Source organism: Rhagoletis zephyria, unplaced genomic scaffold, assembly GCF_001687245.7.
Source record: "Rhagoletis zephyria isolate East Lansing unplaced genomic scaffold, Rhagoletis_zephyria_1.1 Rzeph_scaffold_05847, whole genome shotgun sequence".
Lineage (NCBI taxonomy): Eukaryota > Metazoa > Arthropoda > Insecta > Diptera > Tephritidae > Rhagoletis > Rhagoletis zephyria.
This window is the reverse complement of record NW_016162930.1, coordinates 7,194-15,752: the sequence shown is the minus strand read 5'-3', so window position 1 is coordinate 15,752 and position 8,559 is coordinate 7,194.

Sequence of the window (8,559 nt, the reverse complement as noted above, 5' to 3'; positions counted from 1 at the left end):
GTTCTGAAATTTGTTCGATTTGAAATCGATACGATTTTAGAAATATTTTTATGGATTTTTAATCATAAAACTCACAATTTGATATTGGTATGGATGATATAACATCGCTGATGTTTCTGTTATATTTTTTATATTCAATCTATTCATCAGAAATAACGATCAATATTTAGCAAATCATATCGATTTCAAATCGTTCGATTTAAAGAACATGCCTGTATATGTATATATGTATATATTTTTTTAAATTAGAAAACATTTTTTCTATTATTATTAGATCTTTTTAGTAAAAGCTTACCTTCGTCCTTTGTTTAATTTATATAAGTTTATATAATTTACTTAAAACCTTTCACAAAAATGGACCTTATTCACAGCAAATTTCTTTGATAAATGAGAATTCATCTCAATAAAAAGATAAGTTTATATACTACATTTTCATTTCTCTAATAAGCATAAGATTTCAAAAATTGGCTGGCTTTCAAAACGTCAATCACATTTAATAAATCAATGACAATTTAAAAAGAATTTAAAAATAGCCAAACAAAAAATTATATGCTATACATATATATTTAATTTCTCTGATAAGCCCCAAATTGTGCTGTGATTTTTTAAAGCATTAATATATTAGCCTATTCATCTATTTATTAATATAAGAATAACCTTGATCTTGATTTCATCATAATTGTTTATCTAATAAGTATATTAACGCCAAGTGGACGATAACGAACCCACATAAATATATAAAAAAATGCTTAAAAATGTTTGACTTACTGAAAAAAGTTGTTAAGTCCACTTTTTATGAAAACTCATATTTTGATATAGGTGAAAATCTATAATTTCTATGAGTTAATAAAGTTATTGTTATATGAAAACTGATGAACTTATATGAAAATTAATGAAATTATATGAGTTCATCAATTTAATACTTGTATGAAAATCTATAATTTCTATGACTTAATAAAGTTATTACTTATATGAAAAATTATAACTTGTGTTAGTTAATAAGGCAATTACTTATATGAAAACTGATGAACATATATGAAAATTAATCAAATAATATGGGTTCATCAATTTAATACTTATATGAAAATCTATAATTTCTATGAGCTAATGAAGTTATTACTTATATGAAAAATTATTGAAAACTCAAAACTTCTATGAGTTAAAAAGGTTATTGCTTATATGAAAAAATTTTAACAGAGTCGAAAATGTATGGGAAAAATATGAAATTTCATCAAAATAATGCATGCAAGAAACTTTACATATTTACTCGACTTTTTTTTGTACGTTGACAAAATCTATGAAAATTTGAAACTTAATTAAGAAACAATTAGGCATATGAAAACTAATGAAACTAACTTACATGAATTAATAAAGCAATTACTTCCATCAAATATTACAACTTTCATGAGTTAATATAGATATTACTTGAATGAAAACTGATGAACTTATATGAGTTCATCAATTTAATACTTGTATGAAACTATATAGTTTTTATGAATTAATAAAGTTATTTCTTGTATGAAAAATTATAACTTGTATGAGGTAATAAACTTTATACTAATATGAAAACTCACAACTTCTATGAGTTAAAAAGGCTATTAGTTGTGTGAAAAAATTTTAGCAGAACCGAAAATATACATATGAAAATAATATATGAAATTGATAAATATAAAATTTCATCAAAATAATGCATGCAAGAAACATTACATATTTACTTGACTTTTTTTGTACATTGAGAATATCTATGAAAATTTAGAACTTATGTGAATTAATAAACAATTATTTATTTAATACTTGTATGAAAAATTATTACTTGTATGAGTTAATAAGACTATTATATGAATATCTGGAACTTATGTGAGTTAATAAAATTAGTACTTGTATGAAAATTTATGAAAATTGTATAAGTTGATAAATTTAATACAAACTGTATTTTAAATGAGGTTTTGTATAATTATTAGTTGTATGAAAAATTGTATCAGAGTCGAAAATGTATGGGAAAAAAATGAAATTTCTAGATATGAGAATTCACCAAAATAGTGCATGTAAGAAACATTAGATATTTACTCGGCTTTAATATCATTTATATTGAAAGTGATCACTTATAAAATAATAAACTATGTATACTATTCTATTAATCAGCTAACTGCTTAACAAGGCTGTTCTATTAAACAGCTAACTGCTAAACAGGACTGTTCTATTAAACAGCTAACTGCTAAACAGGGCTGTTCTATTAAACAGATAACGGTTAAACTAGATACTACAATCAAACACAATATGAAAAGTGATGAAATTAAAGGATTTCTAGAAAGGAATTTTAAATATATATTAGATCATCATAGAAACATTATACAAAATGGATGTATATTAACGGAACAGATGGAAAATGGGTATTGAATAAAATCTATATATGGAAAACATTTTACGATCTGTCCTTGGAGTAATAATGATACTGAATCAGGACCTGATACATGTAATTGTTTTTTTATAGAAAGACAACATAAAAATGTTGTAAACTTAATAAATTTATATAATAACTATTATAATGAAGAAAATAAGGAAAATATTGATTTAAAAAATCTCATATGTGAGATTAATATATTCAATAAAAAAATTTCCAAATAAAACAATAAAACACATATATATGTATATACTATCATTATAAAATTAAACGTATTTGATATTTATTCATTGAAAATGTTAGCAGCGGAATTGGGAAAATTATTAAATATATATATATTGTTGTATATTGAAAAAGAACATGTTAATCTTTTCAATTTGGGAAAATTATAAAATATATATAGTTGTTGTATTGAAAAAGGGCATGTTAAACTTTTCATAGCCATAGGAATTGGGAAAATTATTAAATATATATAGTGGTATATTGAAAAAGAACATGTGAATCTTATCAATTTGGGAAAATTATAAACTATATATAGTTGTTGTATTGAAAAAGAGCATGTTAAACTTTTCGTAGCCATAATCAACAACAAAAATTTTCTATGCTCATATAAACATTTAAATATGTTTGCTCCACCCGTCGATAAGAATGTTCGAATCGGCATAAAGTGTGCTCCACCCGTATATAAGAATGCTCATTTAAACATACAAAGATGCTCCACCCGTCGATAAGAATTTGCCTATAAATGTATATAGGTACATATATGCTCCACTGTATAGTATGTTATAATAGAAAATTTTTGTTGTTGATTATGGCTACGAAAAATTTAACATGCTCTTTTTCAATACAACAATTATATATAGTTTATAATTTTCCCAAATTGATAAGATTAACGTGTTCTTTTCCAATATACACCTATATATATTTAATAATTTTCCCAATTCCTAAGGCTACGAAAAGTTTAACATGCTCTTTTTCAATACAACAACTATATATTCTATATATTAATACGCTAACAAAAATTTTGTCTCCGTTCGTTTGGCGATTCTACCGAACCGAACCCAAGAACACCATTGGAAAGGCATTTTTCCGTATATGAGCAGAGTTTTTATGGTTTCACAATTGGTTGAAAATTACAGTAAAAACCGTCGTTTAAACATTTTCGAATTGTGTATAGATGTTGCTGCAACATGTTCAATTTGACATGTTTCGCGTGTTCTTTCACTACACATTTGAAATTAAGCTTTGAAATAATGATAAATATGATGATGAAGAAATAAATGATAACGATGAAGTCAAAAAAAAGAAGGCAGAAGTGAAGATAAAGACGAAAGTGGAGACAATGACAGATACATAAGTATTAGGGTAACTAAAAGGGTAAGAACATTTCTTGAATTTATGAAGTGAAACTTCTTTAGCGGCAGTTGGTTGGTTGGGAGTAAACTGTCAAATTCAAGGGGAATAATGCACATGGAAATAGTTCTCAGCGGTTTAGCGGTTTGAGAATAAAAACAAAAACAAAGATGCCTAGAGGTACAGGCAAAAACGAAGATCAAAGTAAATTTAAACACTTTAATGTAAAGGTGAATAGGAATATGCAAAAATAAAGATAAATATGAAGAAAAGGGTGAGGATGAAGATCGATATTGTTATCGATATAAAACTCGATATTTTTATCGGATATAATAATCGATATTGCTATCGATAAAATAATCGATATTGTTATCGATACTGTTATTGATTAAATAACCGCTATTGTAATCGATATAATAATCAATATAATAATCGATATTGTTATCGATACAATAATGGATATTGTTATCGGTATAATAATCGATTAAATAATTGATTTTGTTATCGATTTAGTCATTTATATTGTTAACGATATGTACAATAATCGATACTGATGATTGTTATATTTATCGAGAAATTAATCGATTTTACAATCGTTGTATTTTTTTATATGTTTTTGGATATTGTTATTGGTGTTTTTATCGACACAGTAATCGGAACATGGAATGTGACAAAGACCAAGGTAAAGTTACCGATTTCAAAACCAAAAACACCGTTGGAAAGGTCATTTTCTGTAGATGAGGAGAGTTTTTTTGAAGACATGAAAAACCCTTATATATGTATTGAAGATGAAGATAAGGGTCCCCGGTTACAGGTTTTGGGCATCCCAGTCAGAGCAGCCCATGCTTTTTTTTAACAAAAAATGGGATGAAGAGGATGACAATGGAAAATTCCTAACCGTTTGTGGCGGTGAAATTAAGGAGTACATAATGGAGCAACATCAAAACCAACATGAATATGAAAGAAGGGGTTTAGATATTAAGACTAAATTAAAGTATTATAGTAGAACAAATAGGGAAGCGATGTATGATGTAGGAGTTTATTCTAAATCATATAACAATATTGTATTTGAATATAAATTAACTGTTGAATTGGTATTTAGAAATTTAAAATTTAATTATATAGAACCATATAGATTTATTAAAAAAACTTCAGCGTTTATTTGAATATAATATTATTTTATATGAGAGTTATTTATGAAAACAGGCTTATTCTTAAATCGTTAGTCGTTGGAAAAGGTTTTATAAATAATATAATTAATAAGCTTCCTATTGAACTTCATTTGCCTAGTTATCAATTTTGTGAACCTGGAACGAAACTACGGAAACTTTTAGTAAGAGGAGATCGAGGGATTAATCTACTAGACACTGCTTGTAGAGAACATGATATATCATATTTATATAATAAAGATTTAGATAACCGACATATTGCTGATAAAAAATTAATTGAGAAGGCTTGGGAAAGAGTTAAACCGAAGGATAGCAATCTTAATGAGAAAACAAATGCTTGGTTAGTTACAAATATAATGAAGACAAAAACGAAATTCGGTATGGGGAACATTTATAGTAAAACTAAGAAAGTGGGAGGAAAAACTGGTTATCATCTCTTCAAACATGCTTTAAAAAGTGCTAAACAAAATTTAAAGAAAAGTGATAACTTAAAAGATGCAATTAAAATTTCACGAAAGGTTGTAAATAATATTTTTAGAGGAAAAAAATCTATAATAAAAGCACCACGTGTAATACCATTACCTAAATCTGGAGGATTTCTCCCATTAGCGCCTTTATTCGTAGCATTAGGAGCACTTGGAAGTCTATCCGGCGGTACAGCAGGAATTATTAAAACAATCAATGCTATAAAAACTGGAAAGGAGCAGTTATTGGAGGGGAAACGTCATAATAATACAATGGAAGCTATTTCAATGGGAAAAGGAATGTTTTTAAAGCCTTATAAAAAGGGATTCGGATTATATCTAAAACCATATCAAAAAAACTCTTCATGAAGCTACCCAGAAGACCTCTTACTGATGTAGACTTAAAGAAGTATTCAAAATTTATTCCAAATTTTAGAGGGGTATTCATGTGTGACACTTTACCCCGTAAAGCATTTAAGAGAGAATGTGGAATAATAAATTTGGATAGTTCAAAGGGTGCGGGAACGCATTGGGAAGCTTACTGGAAAAACGATAATGAGATTGATTACTTCGATAGCTTTGGAAACTTACAGCCTCCTAAGCAAATAATAAAGTATTTAGGAAAAAACATTAAATATAACTATAATAAACAGCAAAGCTATAATTCATATAATTGCGGACATTTATGTTTAAAATTCTGTGACGTGACGTCTGTCGGTGCTAACGTATTGAAGTGATGCCTTAGATTAGTAAGGACAGTTTGATCATTTAAATGTTTATTTGATGGCGCTAACAATTCGCCTGGCAAGCGAATTGGCTCGCCATACACTAGTTCGGCTGGCGTACTGCGTATGTCCTCTTTCCATGCTGCTCGTAAACCCAGCAACACGGCAGGTAGTGCGTCGAACCATGTCTCGTTGTGACATAATAGTGCGGCCTTGAGTTGCCGGTGCAGGCGTTCTACTAGACCGTTGGATTGAGGATGATAAGGTGTTGTGCGAAGATGTTTAATACCAAATAGCTTCATCAACGATTGAAATAATGCTGATGTGAATTGACCTCCTCGGTCAGATGTTATTCTGATGGGTACACCATACCTCGAAATCCAGCTGGAAATCAGGGCCAATGCTACGGTGTCATAGTCTCCGTTTTTTAAGGGCACGGCTTCCGGAAATCGAGTGAATCGATCAATGATCGTTAGACATTTGTTGTAGCTGCGAGACACTGGAAGACTGAAAAGGTCGATGTGTAAGTGCTCAAATCTTTGTGTGGGCAGGTCAAACCGAGCAATTGGTGATGCAACGTGCCGATGAACTTTGTTTTGCTGACAATTTAGACATGCTTTGGCTCATTCTCGACAATCCTTTTGGATCGATGGCCACACATATCGTTTACTAACGAGCTTTTGCGAAGATTTGATACCTGGGTGCGCAAGTGAGTGCAACGTATTAAAGACTTTCTTTCGCAATAGCTTGGGAACGTAGGAGCGCATTTTACCTGATGAGACATCATAGTAGACTGCGACCGGATAGTCAGCGAAGATAATTTTCTGCCACTGTAACGATGTTGAAGCGTTAGTGATGAGAACACGCAGTTCAGGATCGTTTTCTTGAGCTTTGGCCAGTTCCCGCGTTGTGATCGGCGGTGTAATGTCTTCTACCCTGGACAGTGTACCTGCGACGATGTTTTCGTGTCCAGAAATATGTCTGAAACCTCTGGTGAACTGTCCTATGAAGTCTAATCGACGAAATTGCCACGGTGATGCTCTCTCCGTACGCTGTTGAAATGCATGGAGCAGTGGTTTATGATCCGTGTAAATTGCAGCATGCTTGCCTTCAAATATGTGACGGAAGTAACGCACAGCTTCGTAAATCGCTTTGTAGCTCGCGATCATACGTAGGTAATTTTTGGATTGATGGTTGTAGCTTCCTGCTGGAGAAGGCTAAAGGCTGCCATTCTCCATTAACCAGCTGTTGAAGCACCGCACCAATGGCTGTACTTGATGTGTCGGTGAAAATGGCCCATAATTTATTTGCTCTGGATGTGCAAGCAATGTCGCGTTGGCCAGAGTTTATTTTGCATTGTCGTATGCCAGTTGTAGTTCTGGTGTCGTTACTATCGGCGTTGAGCCTTTTATTTTCGGGCCCTCGAGTAATTTATTCAGGGGCGCGAGAATTTCTGCAGCGTTTCTAATGATGGTACCTAGAAAACTACGTAATACAGCAATCGTACTAGGAAATTTTAAATTTACAATTGCGTCAACCCTATCAGATAATGGTTTGATACCTTTTCCACTGATGCTGTGGCCTAGAAATTTTACCTCACGTTCACCGAGGATGGACTTCGCAGCGTTGATCACAAGTCCGTAATCTTGCAGGCGTTGAAATAGTATTTTCAGATGTTCAAGGTGCTGATCTTCGTTTTCGGAAGCGATAAGCAACTCGGCAATATATGGAAAGACGAACGACAGATCACGTGTAGCCTCGTCAATGAACCGCTGGAAAGTCTGTGCGGCATTTCGAAGTCCAAACGTGATGTATGGAAATTCGAATAATCCGAAGGGTGTTATAATCGCCGTCTTCTCTACATCTTCCTCGGCAACCGGAATTTGGTTAAATGCACGAACTAAATCCAACACGGAGAACACTGTCTACCGCATAATGTCGCAGTAAAATCGTCTAGCAACCTGACAAGATAGTTATCAGGTACGGTACGTGCGTTTAGCGGACGGTAGACCCCACAGGGTCGCCAGTCTCCGGTTTTCTTGGGGACCAAATGCAATGGTGAAGCCCATGGGCTGCTCGAAGATCGGGTAGGGCCTGGCTGTACCATTTTTCGAAACTCCTCTTGGGCGATTTTCAATTTGTTCGGCGCAAGGCGTCGCGCCTTGCATAATACCGGTGGACCAGGTGTTGTTTTAATGTGATTCACTGTAGAATGTTTCTTTGATGAAGAGATACCTTCTGAGCGGGTAATATTCGGAAAACTTTGCAGTAATTTATGGTAGACCGTATTACCATCTACTATTTTAATACACTTTATATCGGATTGTATACAACTTACGCGTGTGTGAAGGCCCGTGGACCCGTCACGTAATCGCTTATTTTTAAAGTCGATTAACAAGTTAAAATGGCTAAGAAAATCGGCGCTAATGATCGGTTTCGTGACGTCT